This window comes from Halictus rubicundus, chromosome 1 (assembly GCF_050948215.1).
Source record: "Halictus rubicundus isolate RS-2024b chromosome 1, iyHalRubi1_principal, whole genome shotgun sequence".
NCBI lineage: Eukaryota > Metazoa > Arthropoda > Insecta > Hymenoptera > Halictidae > Halictus > Halictus rubicundus.
The window spans coordinates 9,047,915-9,071,131 of record NC_135149.1 but is presented as its reverse complement, the minus strand read 5'-3'; positions in this window follow the sequence as shown (position 1 = coordinate 9,071,131).

The window sequence follows — 23,217 nt, the reverse complement described above, 5'->3', positions numbered from 1 at the left end:
TTCAGTGTAGTACAATTTCGCAAAGAAATACACTTCGAAAATGTTCGCGACGCCTCTAAAAAGTAGAGTAAATTGGAAAGGCTAAAAATACAGCATTTCTCGCATGAGCGTGTAATATAGAGATTCACCGTCGCTCAGAAATTCTATGTGTACGCGCATGAACATCCCCCAGATCCTGTGCCGCTTTATGATCGCACTCGTACGCGAAGGAACCGACGACGACGACGACGACGACGACGACGACGACGGTAAAAAGGGTGCGAAAGTAACCCGTCGATAATTTGCATAAGTGGCAGAGACATGTGCTCGCGCGGCAGCCTAATGACAAGGCTGCGAAGGTAGCGCGGGGGCCTTCGTCGTTATTAGAAATTATTAGAGGCCGCACTTAAAATCAAGTCTCTTTCATGCGATGAATATCCAGTGATTAAGAAGATAAAATTATTCAGCGAGATCGCACGGAAATCATTTTAATTAGTAGAGATCGTGACAGTGAATCAGACGGCCGATTCACCGCGCGCGATGTCTTGCCGCTTTATGAAATGAAAACCTTCTTATACTCGAGCGGCAATCAGACCCCCGTTGTGTCACTTTTCTCCCATTCAAACGGCGGAACCCTCCTTATTAAATATTCTCGATTAATTCGGTCAATTATCACATCATAGAATTGCTTCCTCTTTCCCCTGTAGACGCTCCATTCTGTACGAGTCCAGACGTCATCTTGTTAATGCGAAAATGTTTAAAGAGGAGACAAGAATGTCGACTTGGTTTTTTATTTTCTTCTGGTCTTCTTATAGACAAAAATAATTTTAAACAATTTCTTTTTGTTCAATAGCTTGAACAATTATAATAGGTTAGGGGACGCAATTACTATGCCTATATTAATTATAGTTATTTTTAAAGCATAATGAATATTAAAACAGGGATATATAAAATTTAATATTTCTTTTTTAATATTCATTATGCTACAGAAATAAGTGTAATTACTATAGGCACAGTAATTGGGCCCCTTATCCTATGTTTATTAGAATCCCTTTGGGACGATCATTGAAGACTTCATTTCTAAATACACTGTACACGCGATTTTATAAATTAGACAGTAATGCAAATTGATTTTTGCTTTTCGTTGAGACAGTGTTCCGTACTCGTACATTATTTTGAACACCTTTTCACATACCGGCATGTTCGCATTCGCAATATCTCCGTAATGTAACTACTTACTAAGGAATCATTTGAAGGAATTGTTTAAATCATAAACGTGCGGGGAGCTCATAGTATGCTGCAGGTCAGGGGTTCCGAACCTTTTTCTTACATCGACCCCTTTTGAAAGAATGATTTTCTTCATCGACCCTCTTACATTTCTCTCTATAATATGCAGCATACACCTTTAGATGCGTGGATCACACTGCCCTATGAAAATCTATATTATATTTATACATTATATTATTATCTAATAATTACATTCGTTAAAAATTAAATAAAATTTTAAAACAGAAACGTTTATCATTGACCCCGAATAGACCCCTGGAATACTATAGACCATTTCAAACTTCCATGGACCCCAAGGGGTCCACCTGGACCCTGTTGGGAACCCCTGCTGTAGATAGATATTTGCCTCTATTTTTCGATTATAGTTAGTTGAATCAGTCATAGTGTAGTATTGACGCTGAAAAGTCGAAAAATTATATTTGTGTGTATATCGCTTAATGAAGATATTTAATTTTAGTGATGAAGAATATATATAGGTACGAGAATGTACCTTTTAATAGGAAACCCTGTATTTCTATTAATTTCCATAGGAACATGCGTCACAAAGTTCTCCGCCTAAGAATACTTTCTTTTATTAAACTTATTTTATCGTGTTAAAATACGAGTTAGACCGTTACTTAGAGCCAACCCTACATATATTTAAAAAACAGCATTCTTTTCGTAAAAAGTATTTTAAAAAGATATTTTAAATGTAAATGATCATACTTTTCGACAGTGCACATAAAATAGACGAATAACGTAAAAGTTTTGATTATAACCTTTAACTTTAAGGACAGATTTTGCTCTCAAAACACTCATTTTAGTTAAAACGATATATAGAACAAAAAGTAGAAATCTCAAGCTTTAAAATGTTTGTTTTTTTTTTGTATCAAATTTGGATAAATTTTAGCAAAGTTATAGCAGTTTAAATGTTGAGAAAATATTGAAATAGCTATGTCCGCATTTTCGCGGCAAATACCCCATTGTACAACGCTGGCAAGACTCGTGTTGTTGACATATATCGAGAATTCACTGTAATTGCCAGACAGTTAAGGTATGAATAAAACGTGGTCAAAAATCCGAGTTCGTAAACGCGTTCGAAAAGACTGCGATTTAAATACGCGAGAGGTGAATAAATAACTAGGCGTATAATTCGATTAATGTCTTAAAAGGTGTCGAGAAATGATCCATTATTACGTACATAGAAGAAAAGAGCGACGAGATCGCAGTGTTGAACGTGGTCGGTTACGCAGTGTTGCTCGGATTAATAAAGTTCTGCCGGAAAGTAAGGGGCCGACGTTCTTAATTTAATATCCGCGGTTAGCGCGATCGCGGCCACGTAATTTTTATAGTTACGCCGCTGATTAAAATACCAGGCCGGGGTCATTACGAATGCAGCCGCGTCGGAATGAATGCGTTTTGCATTACCGCGTTCCAGCGGCCCGGCTGTAACGTTGCTCTTCGCCCGGGAACCTCGGGAACGCTCCTATTTTTTTATGGCATAAAATTTCGCCGAAATGAAAATTGCTTTTGAAAAATTGATAGACAGGCCCGCTTCGCGCCGGCCGGTGTTACTACCCTGGGCCGCGGTACAGATTGAGTTAAGCTTCATTTATTCCTTTCTCGCGTCCTTTTTCACCCTTTTATTTTTTCGGTGTGTGTCCATCTTCCTATCTCCTTCTCTTCGCGTGGCTTCTGTTTTTTGTTTCTTTTTCTTTGTTCGCTCCTCCTTTTTTCGTAACACCGACCTCGGTGTCCTCGGGCGTTTCGCGACAACGCGGCCCCGCAAACTTGTACGGAAACAACTCGCTTAGAGTGGCCTCTTAATTCGGACGCGCGTCGGCCCGGTGTCGTGTTGCACTTTAACAAAGTCGACTCGTTTCATTTCGTATACAGAGAGGTAAACGGGCCGTTGCCCTGGCTGTTCCGCGGAAAAAATACAATTTCTCCGACCTCCGCGGCTTGTTTGGCCTGGACCGCAACTGGGCAATGCATTCTTTCGAGCCCGAGGAACACCCGTGAATCACGAGCGTAAGCCTCCGAAGAGTTTAGGTTTGCTTGCGCGGGGATTAGAAACGGGGAAATACATTTTTGCTACGCCGGACACGGCTGGGAAATGTTGCGCCGGTTGCAACGTTCGCTAGAGAAAAGAATAGAAACGACTCATCAATCTGACTGTTCCTCTTTAATTAGTATGTTAATTTGTGAGTCTTCTAAATTTTTAGAATCCGTTTGAAGCTCGTTTTGCAAATGTACTTAGATCTGCAGAGTCTTCAATGATTCGATCGAATATTTCCGCGTATACAGTGATTTTTCTATATATGTCGTCACGGCCTAGATGATAAACGTCGCGAAATTATCCCCACTACCGCGGAGTACACCCCATGAAGGGCCGCGATACACGAGATGCCTCGGACGCCGGGGATTCATTAATTAAATCATAATTTCTTAAGATCTAGAAGGTACTAAAGGGTTGCAAAAATAATTACTATAAAAAATCCTGTCTTTCCTATTACATTATTCTATTCTTATTATTTTGACCTCGCATCACTTTTGTGAGCACAAAACAACAATGAACCATCGGGCTATAGATGCGTCCCTAACTTCAAGCAACCCAAAATACAGTTATTTCTCTATATATGTCGCCAAGGCCTGGATGATAAACGTCGCGGAATTATCCCCACTACTGCGGGACCCGTGAGAGGCCACGAAGCACGAGAGGGCTCGGACGCTGAGGAATGTAGACATAACACTGCTCGGGGTATGTCTCCTGGACGATATACGACGCTGGCAAGAACCGTGTTGTTGACATACATCGTGAATTCACTGTAAATAAAATTCTTCAGCTAAAGAAATTGTTATATTTTAATCGTGTCGAATGACTGGTAAATTTGAATAAAATTTGCAACGTCCCGGCCCTAATCGACCGATAATTCTCGCACATCGTACGAACGCCCACAAAACCAACACGAGATTCCCTATCGCAGCGCGGATACATTTTATCCGCGTTAAACAGAACTCCCGTGTAGCGTACAATTTTAACCAGGTCGCCCTTTTCGTCGTGTAACATTTAAGCCGCAAAATCGTTTGGAATATCGTGTAAATATTCCAGCAAACTGGTTGGACTGCTTTTCGAGTACAAGGTCTCTCAAAAATACGAACTCAAGCGATTACTATAAACCTACAATTGTCGTAGAAGGCACGCACAATAACAAATAAGCCTTGATACATTTTTAAAATACTGCATTCTTCGTAATAATTGCCTTAAAGCTTCACCTTCGTACAACGCACATACACTTTATATCATTATCGCTTCAATATTTACAATTACTTTCCAACCTTCTACGCTACGAAAAATGTTCCAAACATATTGTTTACTGGCATAAAAATTCGATCTAACTTAAAAGACTGCACTAAATAGCACACCGTCGTTCATGAATATTCACTGATCGAACAAAAAATAAGAACTAAGAATTTTTTTAAATGATCGAAGAGTCTCAACGAACATAATTTATAGGCTACAAAACTTAAGAAGACTGTGGATTTCATGAATTCGTGGAAAAGGTTGAAACGGTTTTTAGGTGAAATTTAAAACAGCGAGGGGAATACAAAAATTTAAGGATGTTATTTTCAACTGAAAAAATTTTTTAAGGGAAGCAGGATATTTTCAATTAGCTCCTATCTCTTTGCAATCAATGGAGAAAATTTTTATTTCACAAAAGAAGCTGTAGTTTACCTATAAGATTTACACTACAGTAATTGTGGCACAAATGATGCAGTTTCCAGGAAATATGCAATTTTCTTCGCAAACGACATATCTGTATAACGTCCACATATTTCCCGCCAGGGATATGCATCGTTTCAGTGAACCAGCGGCACAAACTCGAAGCGTTCCTTGCTTGCGTTAATACTTTCAAGGATACACGGTTGACCCGCATCCCCCGATCCTGCGCAGGGCCGATCAACCTTGCGGAACGAAGTTTGCGATAACTTTATTGTAATAAGATGAGCCTTCGCCACGTATCCCTGGCGTGGTCGATGTCACGGCTACTCTGTGTACGGGGGCTTTGCGGGTGGTTTTCGAGTGTGTCGGTAAGTGAGAAGAGTGCCGGACTCTGGCCTGCCGCTGGAAGATCATTATGAGCTTGAGTTACCATGGTGACCATCCCGCGGCCGATCCCGAAAGTGTGAGGGGAAAGCCCCAAAGCGAAACGGTCGGCCAAGTATCGCATTTGACTTTACAACCGATCCCCGCACCCCTCGTTGTTATCCTTATGCCCCCCCCCCCCCCCGTTTAGGTGTTTCGGGCTCGCGCACGCAAGCCCGATCCAGTGTCATTCATCGATCAAGATTCCTTATCGTCTTATTCCACCCACGGGGGCAATTATCGACGACTGCTCAAAAACGATACGTTCGACTGTTCTGGAAAGTATAATTTTCAATATGGACGTCCAAAAATGGCAGTACAATGTTCAATATGAAAGTCTTAATATTTAGTAATTAATATTCATTTTTATCGAGTCACTGAATGCAAATCAATTTTACTCGACAGTAGTATATTTGGTATCATACCAAGACTTTTCTGAAATATTGTATAAATTTTCTGAGATGCCTTTAAGTATAGAATTTAAGACTGTAAGTTAGAGATACTTGATATTTACAATTCCCGTACAATGCAATAGCAACTGTTAGTGCACAAAAATTATTTTCGGGTCATGAGAGGCCCTAGTATATCAGTTAGGGGTTAAATCTTCAAATACAGTGAATCGACATTTATCAGGTCTGCCGTATAGGTCTGACATATATAGAAAACTCACTGTACATTCAATGCACAGTAACTCTTACATATATAGATTGTGGATTTTCATGCAAAATAAAAAGTGTTTAGATCAATTGCAAGAGCCATATAGAAATTTGTTTCTTTCTCTAATAATTCTAGTACGTTGAAAATAATTTGTCGATATTTTCAAATCTTCAAGAAAGTAGAAGCAACTTGATCTTGTTTTTCTGTTCAAGGGATAATGTGCGAGACTGTTTAAAACGAAACATTAACATGCTTATGCACTTGAATTTACAACCTATTATTGTTACACCTATGCCAGCCTTGTCTTTTAGGTTTGCACGCATGCTTGATTCACACCGTTCGTCGATCAAGATTCCTTATCGTCTTATTCCACCCCCGCGAGCAATTATCGTTCTTTAAGTATCGCTAATGCCTGCCTGTGCATTATAGAGCTCGATTATGCTCGTAGATTACACGATGTTCTTGGAATTGTGTCCTTCGAGGTGGTCATTGTTTGTTGGGGATTCTTGATTGTGATAAAAATGAGGGTGAAGCGTTTATATTCGTTCTCTTGTAGTTCTTAAACTTAATTCTTTAATGGAAACTACTGTAGTACTTATTTCCTCGTTCTTGTTATGTTTTTTATCTTAATTGTAGGCACTTCGTTTAAGATTCTTTATATGGATAATATCTAATTCTAAGCTCTATATGGATAATATAGGGTTAGAATAAACAGAGCTATGTATAAAATATAATCTTCACTAACAAAACAATTTTTGTATTACAGAAAAAAAGCTCGTTACATTACATGAAGAATTAAGTTTAAAAAATTCATATACAGCACAATCCAAACACAAACGACTAATTTAGCGTGCATAGTAAATAATTAGAAGCATTAAACACATTTAAATAATCCATAATACCCTATTTGAATAGTAGATGGTTGAAATAAAGGAGACCATGCATAACATGTAATTTCTACTAACAGAATAATGAGTATTTAGACAGTGGAGTGTTAAAATACATAAATTCGCGCATAAAATACAATGTTCACTAACAAAACAATTTACACATTTCAGAAAACAATCTCACAAACCCATAGAAAGAAGGAGGAAATTTTCTACACAACATAGGGTAAGGGACCCAATTACTGTGGGGGTGTCAATTACAGTGCCTACATTAATTATACCTATTTTTAAAGCGTAATGAATATTAAAGAAGAGATATTAAATTTTTTTCAATAAAATTAGTTAACACATGTGTATCTCTTTTTTAATATGCATTACCCTTTAAAAATAAATATAAATAATATAGACACAGTAATTGGCACCCCCACAGAAATTGTCCCGTACCCTATTCCAACAGAAATTGCAAATTCCTCTACATAAATCAATAATCGACCCAAACTTCTCGATCTTACCCCAAGATCGCCATAGGCACCACCCCTCTAGATCACTTTACTCGACTAATTCCACCACGAGCGTACGAAACCGAATTCAAAAAAAGGCGGCCATAAATTACGGGTAAAAATAGAGGACGCAAGTGGCCAGCATAAAGATTCATCGTGACGTCCGAGGAAAATCCAGTGGCCGTGATAAATCAAACGGCTCGTAAATCGCAGGAAACCACGGTCATTGTCTAAGACAAGAGAGGAACAGGAGAAACACGAAAGAGAAAATGGAGAAAGAGAGAAAGAGTGCCAGCCCGGGTAGAATATTCCTCGCGTACAATAAAATCCCATCTTGCGGTTCTCGCGTGCTAAATACTTTCGTTTTTCTTCGCCAACGATGTACTTGGCCGGACCGTTATTCCACAGGTGTTTGGCACTTCCGTAAGCGATAAAAGCCCGGGTCCGGACCGACTTCCCGCCCTTTTCTCTCCCGCAATCTTTTCGCGCCACTTCGACCGAGCGTCGACGCACGCTCCCCCCCCCCCAATCGAACCCCTCATCCCCTTGTTTCTCTCCTCCTCTCTTGCTTTCTCATCCCCTCTACTCTGCTATCTCTAGATTTTCCATTACGTACCCTTGGTGCGACACTCTATGCGCCAAACTGCGATTTTTAACTAACATTCATCATCAGGGGTAGTTTCCTGTTGCAACTTTTCTGAAATCACTGCGAAGGGAAGAGTTCAATCTACAAATTCACTCAAATTATTTGGATCGAGAAACAGGAACTTTTTAAACATTTTGCTTTCTCATCCCCTCTCTATTCTGTTATCTCTAGAATTTTTCCCACACCCTGGTGCGATACACTGTGAGTCAGAGGTTTTTAGCTAATAAAGTATTCATATACTCATCAGCATAATACTCATTACTCATTAATTTATACAAGTTATCTGAAGCAAGATAACGAGTTTTTAACCAGTTTGCAGTCACTGGAATTATAGTCTTTCTCCATAACTATACCCTCGCTCTTCTGCCACTACTATAATTTGGTTTCATCCCTGGTGAAACGCACAGTGACCGAAACAGTAATTTGACCTAATCAAATATTCATAACACTTACGATTGTATGGTGGTTGAGTTTACTTTGCGAATTTATGGCAATTTCGTTCCAGAAAGAATTTTTTCAAGCATTTTACAGTCATTGGTATTACAGCCTGTCTTTTTCTGACCCCCTCTGTCTTCTGTTATTTCTATATTTTTTATCTCACACTCTAGTGCAACGCACTCTAGGTCAAATAACGATTTTAGAGGTTTTAAACAGTAGGACAGTGTGAGTGGCACATACTCGTGGGGCAAACCTAATCAAAATCGGCACCAAAAATTGTTGTTCTATTTAATTTTCTCATTAACGAAGAACAGAAATTTTATAGTAACAGTATAAGGCGTTTGCCAAGGTGGAGGAGATAAAGGAATGGAGGCGGAATTTATGGAGGAGGTGATTACATTTTTCGTAACTTTAAAGGTACGGTTCGAAATCTGAATTGAACTAATAGAACAGCAAGCGGCAGGAGCTTATTGGACGATCTAATAAAAATTTGCATCAAAAATCGCTGTCAGTCCACAATGCAACACAACGAGAGAGGGACGAGAGGGAAGGAGAAATAGGGCTCGGAACAGGAAACAATTCGTCGCAGCCGAAGTATCTACGAATGTCGGCGTACAACGCGGCGGAACCGACGAGATGTAACGAGAGGGTAGTTGTTGCGCCGTTCGGTTACGGTATGACGATGTATCGCCGTCGAAACGGACGTAACCGGCCTATGACCGATCGCAGATGGCCGATGCCCACGGCCCATAAAACTTATTATCCACCTTTTACGGCTACACGGCGGTAAATTTAAATTGGTTTTAAAAAAATTCGAGCCGGCACGGCGAATAGCCTCGCAAAAAGGACCGTGGGCTTTTCGAAATTGCACGACGGAGAGCCGCACGGCAGACGTTAGCGCGAGCGAGCTCGCCAAAGCCCGGCAACGGCCGAGCCGCACGCATCTACCCGCGTCACCAACGAAGATTAATATTACCGCGATCAATTCGGCCGCCGAACATTATCTTGCCCCGTGGCGACCGATACCCTGTGTTCCGCGGAATTAATAAATATTGTTGGGCTTTTAGCTCGCCGGCGCTCGTGTTTTCCTTCCCGTGATGGATTGGAAGTGACCGGGAATGGAAATTAAGTTATCGCCGATAGGGCCCGGTGTACAGATCTCATTTTCTGTGTCGCCACGAATTTAGATCGAGCGAGCTGTTGCTTTTTCTTTGCTGCACTGTTTGCCAGGCTTCTGTTCCACGTTCGTCGACATTTCCGCTGACATTTCATTCGATTCCGAGCTTGATGATCTTTTTGGGGAAACATGATGGAAATTAATGCTAGACGTGCTAGGCGGGTCAAAATGAGACACAGGAGATTTTTTTATTTTTTGACAATTTGTTAAAATTGTAAAAATACCTTTGTACAAAATATTATACGTGAACGCATCAAAATCAAAATCTTGCAAAATCATAACATACGTACAACAAGTAATAAACATATATCACATATAACATTAATATATTACTCGCAGGAGGTTATTTAAAGATCTATTGTTCACAGCCAAGTGAATTATTCGTCGACTTTCCTATAGCAATGAAAATTTCAATCGTGGACCAATAAATCATCCCCAGTAATGTGATCTAATAATATCTCTTCATTTAAAAAATTTCTGATCTGCTATCAATGATAACATTCATGTAGATAAACAAATGCAAATATTCGCATTTTGTAAGATTACAATTTTCTGAAATTATATCTGCACGGACAATTTGAAGCGGTGCGTTACGGTATCGCCTAAAAATATTTTATAATTATCACTGGAGATTCAACTTTCCGTGTGTGAACAGTGAACGCACTAAATCAATTTTCAAATTAATTCCCCTACGTCCAAACGTGTCACGAGTTCTGCGCAAACTTAAATTACATTAACGTTACTCTCATGTAACTCTTTCGATTTAATTTAAGAACCCCTCAATTTTTGACATACTCTGACTGATATAACACGAGAAGCTTATATACATTAAAATCAAGTTACATCATCCCTTTTCCGATAACTTGTTAACTTTAAAACAACCTGAACGCAGCACAAAAATTAAAAATACAATATTAATACCTTCAAGAATAATAAAGCAACTATTGCTCTAACATCAGTGCAACATGTTTCACGCGACACGCTTCAGCACACGACTCTCAACAGTTGTTCCAGCACGTACCAAAGATTACCCATCAACTTCGCCTCAAAAACCGACCAGCAGTTTCAAAATCACATGGCGAAGCTATTGTTAATTGCTCGTACATAGGAGGATCGGTATAATCTTATAAGTGAAATCAGCAATCGATCAGGTTTTCGATGGAAGAGAAAATATTAAAATTATATTACCATATTCCCGTCATTTTCTGAAGCGAAAACTACCCGGACGATCCACGAGAAATGAATCGATCGTATTAACCCTTTGCACTCGGCGCTATTTTCATTCTAAAACTAAATTTTTCTTCCGTCCTAGAATATTTTCATTTTATTCATACGAAACTGATTCGATTTCCACATATAATATTTAAATGTTCGGTAATCTATTGAATACAAATTTTGTAATGTAACAAATATTTTGTAATATTTTTTGTAATTTCCTTGAAATATTGCCACAACAATTTCTAGTGGTGCTTCAGAGTCAGCACTTGAGTGCTAAGGGTTAATACCTCCCCCAATAATGAAGCAACGCTAGCTTGAACAGTTTCAGCACGTACTACCCAAAGATTATCCGTCAGCTTCGCATTGAAAACCGACCGGCACTTTCGAAATCACCCTGGTGAAACCGTCTCTGTCAATTGCTCGGGTATCGCACGGACCGGCAGGATCTCGTGAGCGAAATCAGCAATCGATGGAATCAGGGATTTCGCGAATGGAAAAGATCGCGGTGGCCGGGTCTTATTATTGGTCGCTTCGGAAGTTTCGCGATGCTGTCCCCGGGCGGGAGGGCTGCGTTCGAAAAAGAGGGACGCCCGGTCCAATCTGTATGCTTCTCTATCGATGCTTTGTACGCTGGCCGTGTGGAGGTGGACATACAGATACACGGCACCATCGGGGCAGGGGTCTACGAATCGATAAAAACGCATCCCAGGCAGGCGCTAGCCAGAAGAGGACCACCGGCGCGGATGAAAAAATGCGAGCGGGGTTAATGCGCTGATCATGTCATATCGAGGTGCTCGCTAAACAAATACCATGGCCCCCAATGTCGACGGGGACAGAGGACGAATGTACGAATGTGTCGACACCTCGCCAATCCTTCGACAATCGCTTTTCAACGTTACCCTCCCCCCTCCCCTCCCCTCCCCTTCCCTCCCCTCCCACCCCTATCCCCGGGGGAACGACCAGGGTTACGTAAATCGACGATCCACCGGTGATTTCCTTTATCGTGTCTTGCTGTCATTTTTAGCACGACTATCCGCCCCGACGGTTATATCAGCTTGTTTGGGCCTTTTTTCTCGGTGACGAGGGAAACGAGACGCGCGCGAGCGAGTACGGTTTGGACGATGATGTTCCGCGCGATCATTTAATTCTCCGGAATGTTTTAAAGCGAAGGGGCTGATACGATGGTCTCGAAACGATGGAGTTTTCGGAATGATTTCGGATCGCGTTGAAGGTGAACGATTGTGACGTTTCCATTGGAATTTTTCGGAACGGTTTTGATGATTTTTTAAGGGGTGGGTGGTCGAACGTTTGCTGCGATGTTAATGCGTTCCGTGTGAACCGTTACGTATGCGTGAGGGACGACGAGTTTGTGTTTCGCGTGAAGAGAATCAAATTAATTTGATCCTTGTTGTTGTTTAAAATTGTTTCGGGTAATTCATGACTTTTCCGTGGTCATTTCTGTTTCATAAATAGACACGTCGCATTCAATGAAATGTTACAACTGTGAAGATCAATGAAAGACATGTAAATATTGTTTTCCTCGAAACTTAACCCGTTGTGCTTGGAGTGATTTCAGCTGTAGAAGACAGGTAGGTTGTTTACTAATTTTGCAGCAATTTGTTAAGCACAAATAAATTCAGTAATATTAAAATTGGTGTGAACTACAATGTAGGAATTTTTAATGGCGTTTCAGAATCGTCATTCAAGCGCACACGGTTAATATGTGACAATTAGTTTTGTAATCGTCGAAGCTAAGTAGTTGAAATGTCTTTAAACTCTTATCAAAATGATAAGAGACTGATTGTTCAAAATCTGAAGCGAATTTTACAATATGTACATTACAGATTTTGATGTATCTATAATATGGATGATTATATGAAATATAATTGAATGCAAATATTAAAAAATACAGTTATCCATTTTCTTCGTGATCAAATAAAATCCTCAGCCTCATCGAAAAGTAGCATTGAAGAGCACGATAGAAAAATTTTAATTTGTACTCGAGTGCATAAAAATCTTCAATCTTACAATATCAGCAGGAATAAATGAATATATTCAATAATTTCCCTCTACAGTACATTCATGATTTAATAATTGTACTCGCTCGGTAATTTTAATGTTAATATTTACAATAATGAAACCATAGCTCTGTTTCATTGGATAAATTAATAAGATGCAGCTAAAATAAATTTTTTATAAATAAACAAACCCCTTTCAAAGCCCAGTAAAATTATTGGAGACAACGTACAATTACACTCTACAAAATGTTCAAGAACATGAATGTCAGACCCAAAAAATCGTACACAATTAAATTCTACTCTATTCTGCAATTAATAGTTCGACTATTTTTTAAATTACACCACCTGATTTACAATTGCAATTGCAATTGCAATTTTGAATAATTTCAGAAAGACAATTAAATACAGTGCATAATTGAACAGCATAAAATATTCTCTATACCAAATTCTAGACTGTTCTACAATTAACTCTGAGCACAAAATTGTACTACGCGACTCACAATTGGATTTACAACATTTCAAAGCGTCAAGGCAAATTAAACACAGCGTAAAATTATGCAGCAAAAATTTTCCAATAACAGAAATATGAGATTCAAGAAGCAGTAAACTACCAAACTCTCCACTTCATTCCACATTGTTTTACAATTATTTACTCAGCTGTCTAAAAGAAATGATAGTACGTAATTTACAATTGCAATTGCAACTTTCCGTGGCATATCAATCTCCCCGAAAGAAACCGTCCTAAACCAAGGACACCAATTAACAAACGATTTTTCCACCCCCTGAATTCTTACTAATCGGCAATTCCAAAATCCCAGGCCGATTCCCAGCAGCGTTGATCCGTGATCACCCAAGGACCACGAAGAGTGTCTTAACGCCGTTGGAGCGAACGATCGACCCTAAACCGTGCGTCTCTACGGGGGTGGCTCTTCAGGGGTGATTTCGGGGGTCTGTCACCCGTTCCCCGAGTCCGGCGGCGGCACTCGATCGCGCGTTAAGGTTCGCGAAGGTTTCTCCGATGTAATAATATTTCCATCCAATTCGACCTGAGGCCCGCTCCCCTCCTCGGTATCGCGCACCCCCTCGATATATGCACCCCCTCCCCGCCCCCCGGTCGGGTGGCGGAGCTCGCACTCGACCGCGCGCCCTCTCACCGTCGTCTCGCGTGCATCCCCACCCCCAAACGTGCCGGGGGGTGGCACGTCGCTCACTACGTCATCTGTCCCCTCGACCAATCGACGGGCGGCGCGCATTTTTTTCCCGCGTCGAAAAAAAAAAAACACGCCAGAGCGCGAGGGAAAAAAAGCGTGGAAGCAAAGGCAACAGGGGGAAGCGAGATCGCGAGAAGGGGTCGAGGGTGAACGAACGAGAAAGAGAGAAGCGGGGTGGCAAGAACGACGAAGCGAACGGACGACGAAAGAGCGAAAGAGGATACCGATACACGATGGAACAGCGCGGAGGGTCGCGGGAGTGAGTGTGTATAGGAGAAAGAGTAGAAAGAGGAAGAGAAGGGGGAAGAGGGTGTCGGAGAGAGAGAGAGATAGAGAGAGAGAAAAAGAGCGCGCGGTTCGGCATTACCCCCGGAGCCCCGTTGCGGACCAATCGCCATACGTAAAGAGGCATTTTTTATGGGTGCCGCTCGGTCGGCCGGTTTGTGTGATAAAAATTGACCTAAGTCCTCTTCTTTTTTTTTTCCACCACCCCTCTCCCCAGCGCCGGGGAAAGAGAAAGAGAGAAAGAGAGACGGCGAGCATCGACAGAGACCGGACGAGGAAAGCGAAATAGACGCACGCGGGCAGCGTGTTGCCGGAGGAGGAAGAGAAAAAGCAGAGCCTCGAACGCGCGGTCGCGTTGCGCACCGGCTATAACTGCCTAACATTAAAAAAGATGGGCTGTGTACGGGGTTGGCGGTGTGGCCGGTCGGCCGAACCATTCGACCGACCGACCGACGGGTTAGAGGACGAGACGAGGAGGCTTGCCGCGCGCGAGAGGTGGAGGACCCACGGCCAGGAGAAGCCGAAGAGGGTCGCGGGGCAAAGGGGTGGTTCGGTTGCGAACGACGAGCACCGGTGAGATACAACCCGCGTTCCGCGTATGTGTCGTTGCGGGGGTGGCAGAGGAACCCTGGAAAGATGGGGTTGGGAGAGAGAAAGAGTGAGGATCTGGGGTTCGGGTCGCGTCGCACCCTGTGGAGGTGGGCGGAAAATAATGCGCATAAAATGTAGCGTATTTATCATGGAGATAAAATGATGTGCTCGACTTTCAGGCGACCGACGCTGTTGGCATGCAGGTACAGTCTGCGCGGAAAGTCCCGCACCGACGATTCTAGAGGCTGGTAGGGGGTGAGGGTTGTTGCTTCGACGCCGTGCCGAAAGGGGCGGCTTCCTCTCTTTCTATCTTCCGGGATACGGTCTCTTACGAGGGCGGACTTGGACGACAACCACCGCCTCCACCTGCCAACCCCCACCTTCGAGCGACACGTGTGAAAGTGTCTCGATAACTTCGGCTATTAGGACCAGCGCCGCGGTGGAAGTAATTGAAATCGTTTACTCGAGTACGGAACGTGTCTTCTTCCCACCGACGCCGACGCCGACGCCAGATTCCGTCTCCGGGCGGCCGGCTACGGCACAAAGGGAAATGTAAATATCGGCCGACGGGAATCGGGTTATTAAATACTGCTTTTATGGACGGTGTCTTCTGTTTGCGCCCCGCGTTACTCGCACCTAGCTTTGCTGCCCCTTCGAGTGCTCGGGGAAATCTGAGGTGAGGATTTTCGGAATTCGAGAGACGCGATGAGATTTTTTGATTGTGGGTTGTGTTCGGTGATTCTGGCTGGGTAACATATGTAGAAGTGGAAATTTAAATTGTTGACGTACGTACTTTTTCAATTATTTGCACTCGAGGCTATTCTAACTCCAAAACGAAACATTTCTTCCGACCTAGAATATTTCCCTTCGATATACATCTATTTTTTTTTCATGTTATACATACGAAAATGGTGCAATTTACTCGTGCAATGCTGAAATGTTTAGTAATTTATTAAATACAAACAAGTTTAATAATGTAAACAATATTTCGAATAATGATACAGCAATTTTTAGTGGCGCCTTAGGGCAGAACTGGGAATATTTTTTGGTTTAGTACATTGTTGGAAAATTGTTCTGTTATTTTATAGTAACGAATAAATTGTTGACATACTTTCCAAACAGCCTGAAAATGAGTTGGTGAAAAAATTGTAAAAATACTGTGAAAGGACTTTATCATTTTATCTGCAACTTATTAAAATTATTGGGGGAAGAGGTCAATTTCTTTCTACAGCTTCTATTTCTCGCAACTTATGCACACCATGTTTTGCTATAAAAACCTTATTCTGCTAATAATACATATTCTATGTACCGACACGAAAAAATACTGTATCCTTCAAAATTATAAATTTTCAAAGTTAAATACAATTATTGTGTGGTAGAATCGTACAGTCGGTTCAATAGTTTAAAAATACAGCGGCCGATATTGACTGGACTGCAAATTTGATTCAGTGAGAGTTCATTGAAACAGAATAGTGAAGTAGTAACTGACAGAAATAAAATATTTAACTCCACTTTCATGCAATTAAAGCGGAAAAATTGTACTTTTCGTGAAGGTATGCAGTCTAATAACGAATCAATTTTTCGATCCAAACCCTGAAACCCCCACGAAAAAATGTCCCCCGAATCTATAATAATTCAAAGCAAAACGCATCCATTGCGTGCCTGAAATCGCAGCAAACTCTTTAATAAAAACTGAAAACGACGACAATGAGTAAAATCTATAGTCCACTATCAACACAGAAAAAACTGGCTCAGTCTTGAAGTGATAGTGAACTCTCCTCCGATGTGCAAACATTTGCGAATCGAGCGCGCGAGTGCAAAGATCCTCGTGGAAAGCTTGTCGAATTTCGTGCGTCATCGCGGCCCATTCCACCATGGAGCCGAGCCCATACATTTTTTCCGCAAATAATGGCTCCGAACAATTTGCCGATGAAATGATTAATCATAATGCGGCCGGCGAAAGAATTTTTTGAAATAATGATTCATCGATCCGAGGCGGGACCCGCCCCGATAAAATCCATTCGTGATAAAGTGCATTATAAACTCCGGGAACACGGACGATAATATCCCATTCATCCCATACAAAATTCATTTCTGTTACTAGTCTGTCTGGTTTGATTGTCGGCGGCCGTAGCGAGAAAAAAAAAATATATATATAATATATATATGTATGTGTTCCCATCGTTTTCTACGGGAACGGTGGTGTGTAGCGCGAAACGATAATCCAATTGAAATTCGCTGGCAGGCTTCCCGTAATATTCGTTCCCTTTTAAAACGCGGCTAATTACACGGCCTGATCGCGAGCATGACGAATGCCCTTCGTAAGTGGCGTCAGAGCCTCGAACATCGAATCATCGAGATTCCAGAGAAGATCTCGCTCCGCGCACCCCTTCAGCATTTTTTCGACAAGAGGCAGGATCGAGCCGATCGAATTTCTTCAGGAGCAGCTGCAAACCAGCGGACCCTAAGTGCCAATAACATTTTGACATTACGGCGAGAGGAAATTGGCATGGATTTCGGCGAATCTTTCAATCTCGACACCCATTTCGTGACCCTCGTGCCCTTGTCCTCCTGCATCCGGCGCGGTAGATCTTGAATCCCGAAGTAGACTAAGTATTTCAACGGAGGGCTCAGGAAGAACTGAATCTAATTTTCTGTGTGTGTTTCGAATGTTTCAAAATTTTGTTTGCTTGGTCTTCCGAGTCTATTTAATATTAAATATTGTGATAGACAGAACTGCAATTTATGCTAGTAGTTTCCTGAGTTACAGAGTGTAGTCGGGCAGGGGATGATTCTATATGTAAAAAGAATTCGAAAAATTGGAAAAACAGACAACGAATGCGGGTAACAAATACAATTTTATTCGTCACCATCGAATAAATGTTCAGTCGAATGAGAATTTATTCGAATAATTATTTCAGATAAATATTTACAGTTCGAATAATGCTCAACTCTGGTTTCTCACACAGTAGACCGACACTAAAATGATTTTCTCACGAGGATGTGATCTGCACCTTCCTCAGCGGAGAGATGCATATAAGTAAGACCCGTGGAGCCTAAAATTTCTGAAGAATGTCGTAGTTTATCACTCCTGGTAGACATCGCGTTAGGGGGATGCACGGCCGGAAACTCGTAGGGGAAGCTGAGTTCAGAGGCGTCTCGTCTCGTCTCGGCTTTCTCACCCCCTCGGATCAATGGGAGCCAATATTTTCATAAGACACGAAGACGGGAATCGACGTTTCCGCCTCAACGATTTTCCGCATGCACGAAAACGAGCACTCTCAACCGGACGTGATTGGCTTCTGATAGAATTACGAAGGGTGGACACACGGGGTAGCCGGCTCCTTGTGTGCGGGGGCGGTCGTTTTGTGCGCGGCTGTGTGCGGGGGCGTGCTACACCACAAACGACCCTCGCTTAAAACAAAGGACGCCGCTCGGCCGCATCTTCATATAGTCCGGATCATATTAAGTTTATTTTTTGCCCCCTCCCTTGCAGAAACGGGACATTGATGAGGTCCTTGCCGGACGAAAAGGATGACTGAACTCTTCAACCCTTCTTCGGGGGAGGCTTCGAGGTACGTTCTGGTGCTGGGAATTTTTCGGGAATTTCAGATTTCTCTGATGCGTTGGAAAAACATTGGCAAAGATTTTTACTGAGATTTTCAGTTCACTGAAAATTAGCAATACTCCTTGGGAGGTTTGTGTGTTTAGGGAGTAATAGGTGTCATCGAAACGAGGTTTGGAGTGTATTGTGATACAAAAGGTTTTAAAGAGTTCCTGTATGTGTGTTCCAACCGGTTTCTTTTTTATCATAAGTAATATAAACATTCATAGGTTTATTTAGCTACATAAATGTGAATGTAATGATAAAATACCGCGTATATCTAACAATTTACTAATTATGTTACGAAGAAAATTAAAGATCGCCTAGTTCACAAATCAAGTATAGAGTGTCCCAAAAATGTTGCATTTCCTTGAAAGAGGTGTTTGCTATTTACAAAAATGTTCTTCGAGGTTTTGCTAAGGAGTTATTAACGAAAAACACAGACCAATTAGAGTGCGACTACAACTGACGTATGCCGGACCGGTATTGGCTGAGCCGGAATTTGGCCGCTGTAGCTGCGCTCTGATTGGTGTATGTATTTCGTTGATAACTCCTCAATGAAGCCACGGAGAATATTTTCGCAAAGGAAAAAGTTACTTCAAATGACCTCGGGAATCACCCGTTCCAAGTAAGTGCAACAATTTTGGGACACCCTGTATACGAAACTCAATGTGTGTACTTGGCGTTTGCTTTCGGCTGACAGTATAATCGCAAAGAATTGACAAAGAATGAAGCTAAACAAAGCACGAAACCTCGAGTAAATGGAAGAGCCGTACTTCCACATCCTCTCCTCTACAACCCCGTTTTCAGTGGAACTCGAAAATAGAGAGCACGGTGTGGTCGGCGATGCACCATCAACAGTCCTCGGCTAGTACTTTTTGTATGTTCGAAAGCTTGCATGGATAGCCCGACGATATCACGAAGGAAATAACGTTAGTTTAAAGACAGGAACCGTCCACTAAAACAGCGGGGCCAGGTGCATCGTAAGAATCAGCCCGGCATGCATAAGTGTGTAACGTGTTTCCGAGCGGCGAGCTTCTTTGTTCGCTGCCGCCCCCGCCTTATCCCTCGTTATCAAATGTCAGGGACGGTTTTCGAGGTACTTAAATCCTCCCTATTCCCTATGTAATATGAGAAAAGTACCCGCGTACCGTCGCCGGCCACCGGGGCCAGTGAGAAAAAGTAGCTTAACGGGCTTTAAATTCACGGTATCTTTCGCGTACGAGAATGGTCCACTTACAAAACAACGTCCCGTAAATCCGGACCGTAGTTGCATTATCTTTCGCGGGAAAGGAGGCAAACATTGCACGCGTCGGCGAAAGCTTTTCATTTCCGTAATATTTTAAAGTTATCGTGTCCCGCGGGCGAATTTATGCCCCAATAAAGTTTTTCGACCCCCTCGCGAAAGACTAACAGAGAAACAAGGGAAGAACAAGCGACGCGCGGATAAATGGCTTTCCCGAATCACGTTAATGGATCATTAAACGCTTCTGATACTGTTTTTACCATATCGCCGGATTGCGCGGCGAATTAGCATTAGGAATCCATAAGACTCCATTCGTGCTTCGATCCGAGGACCATAGTAAATACATTCCTATGTAATTTCTACCAGGGACCATAACTGTTATAACCAAAGAGAAAAAAAGTCATGGAATAACAAATATTTCAGCGACTAAAATCGTATTGGTTACAAATAAGGATTACAAGGAACCGAACATTTTTTCTCTTGTTGGTAAATGTTATCGCTGAGAGAAATTCATTTCGATCACTTATAACAGTTATCAATGAGAGAAATTTATTTCGATCGCTCATAATAGTTATCAATTAGAGAAGCTCATTTCGATCGCTCATAACAGTCATTGATGAAGGAAATTTGTAATAGTTGTTATTAAATGGTACAACTTTCAAATGCTAAAATGCTACAATGGAAATTCAATGTGACAAACATGAGTTTTTTCCAAATTTTCTCTTGACAAATTACACCGCAAATCATCTAACGTTAATTGTAGAGCAGGAAAGGTTCGTTCAACGCTAACCTGAGTTGCGGGCACAGCGTAAATTATGCACGCTACTTTTCATAAATACGGGAGTCTATATTTCTGATTTTCCCAGTTGACAAATTTTTGAAAATTTTTTTTCAGATTTTGTGTTGTTCTTACAGTCTGTTGATTCTTCTTGTTGTACGAAACATTCTCAATGAATTTCACAGGCTCGCTCCATCCGAAAAAAGTAGACAACTCAGTAATTAAATAAGCTACTGAAATGAACTTTCTCATCAATAATTATTATGAACAAATAAAAAGAAATTCGATCATCGATAACTATTGTGAGCTATCGAAATAAATTTCTCGCATTGATAACTGTTATAAGTGATCGAAATGGACTTCTCTCATTGATAACTGCTTCGAGCAATCGAAATAGTTTTTCTTCATCGATAACAGTTACCGAGGAGGATCTAATTTTTGGACACTAATAACTGTTATTTGTAACCAAAAAGTATATAAATCGATATTTTTTAATCATTTTGTTCTTCGAATTTTTTTCTTTATACTTCATGTAGATTATCTTAAATTTCAATAATAATTACCTTTTTATTAATGATTTTTATTGTAGAAAATTTTAGAATAACTGTTATTTTTGGTCCCTGATTTCTACTTCTTTTAATTGACTTGAACAATTTTTATTCTGCACACAATCAATTTATTTGACTATCAATTTATTTATTTTGGAATTTTAACTTGCAAGTAGCCGAACCAGGATTTTTAAAAAATTACGAAACATTCGGGATATTTTGCTGTCCAAATTCTGTATAAGGGGGTGAAATCGACCCTTAAAAATTCGGCTATTTTTTTATAATAATACCAAAAGGGTTGAAACACTCCCATCCTAGTCCAACATAAACAGTATGGAATATTATTTTAGGTGGTGGTGTAACAGTGAATTACGACTTTAGTAGGAGCTAAAAATATGAATTGTTTCTAGTAGAAATAGATAAATGCCTGTACTACAAAAATCCGTACGTGTTTGGCAATAAAATATTCGCTTAGATATAGACTTGAACTTGATTATTATTTATTTAACAAATGAAACCAGATATAAGTCTGTGTCCTTTCCTATCTCAATCGAGTGACAGCTTAGGAAAATACCTAATTTTAACCTATTTCGTTACACGAAAATTTTTAGATTAATTCCACCTATATTTATAGAATTGGCCCACTGTGCACCGTGGAAAAAAACCGCGCAAATTCGGTACGCGATTTCGTTTCGAATACCTTCCCCTTTTCGTTTTTGCCATTCTTATTTCCATCTGGCAACACTGACGAGAACGAGGGAACGCACGGGTGAGAGCCACTGTGTTACCCGCAAGCTAGAAATCCAAACGGTAACAAGAGGTTACGTTTAGGGGTAGTAAGCGCGGTAATGAATTCCGTCGGAGAGAGAAGTGAAGCATGCATATTCTAGATATATTATAAATAATTACTCAATTATATCTTTGGAAAGGCAATGAATAAAGATGCCCGTTGCCGGGTGGGTCCGCGCGGCGAAGAGGAGCTAGGAGGGCGGGGGCGGGTGCAAGCTAATAAAAAAAAAAGAAGGAAGAAAGAGAGACGAAGAAGAAGGAAAGGGAACAAAAAGAAGGAGAAAAACTTGCGTTGAATATTCAAACGCAACAAACTAGGTACACGGGGGGTGCTAGAAGCCCGGCAGATGCGCGGGGGTGGTGAACGAAGGGTGGTTGCTGGGGCGAGCTTATTTCAAATGGAGATCCATATTATACCCTCTTCTTACCGGAACGTACTTTTGTTTCCAGATTTCGCGATTTTCGCTGTGGCTCGAGTACGCCGAACGAAGGGAACGAGGATGCACTTGAATTCCCAACCAGTCCTTTATCCGCCTATAAATGTTGCTCGATGAAAATCGAGGTTCCATCGATGACTAATTATTATCCCATCGGTGTATACAAAAACGCGCGACGACGTATCGATGTATCGGCGTGCTTCTTCGATCCTCAGGACCTCCACCACCACCACCAGCCTCCCCCGCCCGCGCAATTCATCTACTCGTCACCGGGAGATGAATCTCGTCCTCGAACGCTTCAATTAAAAAAGAAAGTCCTTTTAATCCCGTCGACTTCCACAGGCTCGTATGGGCCGTTCTTTTTCCCCCTTTATTTCCCCCCACCCCTCCGTCCTCAAACTCGTTTTTTTTTCGTTCCTTCATTTCACTTATCCGTTCATACGAGTCGGGAATTTTTGATTGTGTTTCCTTACGGACGGAAACTCGTTCTTGACGCTCCTGATGGAACCGTGATGGATCCCTTTCGGAACGGCGAATTCATTTCCAGGATCGAAGATCAGCGCCGAGATTAATATGATAATCGGCCAGGTGCGGGTATATTCATTAACGGCGCGAGTGTCACCGGAGATTGTAATAATAACGAAAAGGTTTTAAAGCGCTGGATCATACCCTGGTGAAGCTAAATGGCGTTTCGCTGACCGGAAACGACGTCGCTGTGGAATGGGTACGTAAAAGAGCGAATTAAATTGGCGCTGATGTTATTCATACGTTGTTTATGGCGAGAAGAGCGTTTTC